This window comes from Mya arenaria, chromosome 16 (assembly GCF_026914265.1).
Source record: "Mya arenaria isolate MELC-2E11 chromosome 16, ASM2691426v1".
Classification (NCBI taxonomy): Eukaryota; Metazoa; Mollusca; class Bivalvia; order Myida; family Myidae; genus Mya; species Mya arenaria.
The window spans coordinates 9,921,220-9,922,423 of NC_069137.1; positions in this window are offsets into that span (position 1 = coordinate 9,921,220).

Here is a 1,204-nt window from a genome sequence, read left to right on the forward strand (position 1 = left end):
AAGATTGTCAAGCTTGTGTTCAATGATGTCATGTAACGGAAATGCAAATTAAACTACAGGAACACGTATTATAAAGCACATACCAGAACATCAAATGTTTTTTAAATTAAATACAAGTCAATATTTGTTTATTATCGGATATTATATGATATATCGCCATAAACATTTTTTAAAGCCTTTTACTCACAATTTCATTTAATAAATAACAATAGAAATAACCTTTGTTATATTTTAAATATTACATATACATCACTATAATGACACTGAATGATAGGCACATTGGTCTGAGATAATAAAACAAACAAATGCAAGCGCTGAGAGCATTGAAAGGCTGTCGGCGCGACAAGAGTGGAATATCATTTGTATACTTCTGTTTACAGGCAAAAAAATCGATTTCATTTTTTTGAGTTGACCCCAATCTGTTTCCGATAAGAGCATATCAGTACCTAGAAAGACCAAAGGTTATGTAATTGATGACATTTTTAATTTATAAAGCTAGTTGTGTTACAGGTATTATTAAGCCTTATGTACTAGGATATATGAACATTGCTTTCATCGGACAAGTTAACTTCTAGTGAAAAGTTGATCAGATAAAAATGATAATGGCTAAGAACATTTTAACCATTTTTGACATGCAAAATAAGAATAAATACATTTCCATTTCCTTCGTAATGAACTAAAATTATTGTTCCTCACCAAACTGTATTTACTTTCAAATTTCCAAAATTAAACTATGAACAAAGGGATTAATAGCACATCTCCGAGAGTAAATTTCTTTAAAATGCCGCTAATTAACATTTCTTAAATGTCCGGAAAGTGAGTTCTAAAATTTTCTGGTATTGAAACAATATGAGTGGTTGTTATAACTAGATGTTCTTCATTTGCTACGTCATTAATATTATTAAATCTAAGATTAAATCAATGTAGTTTTATACTTACAACAACATATAAACGTAAGGGCATTTGTTTATGTATTATTTTGTTTGTAACGCCTTCTATGTTTCAGTGAACGTAGCTTCGACCTTTTGAAATGGGTGTACTTATCTGTGGAAAACTCTTCATTAATAAACTGGAGCGCTCTTCCTGCAAGTCTTTCTAGATTGTTTCGTATATGTTTTTCACAGAAATGCCAAAGTAAGAGAAAAAAATCCAATCGGCATAATAGAACAGTTATAGATATTACTCACTTTGTTATCGCAATTAT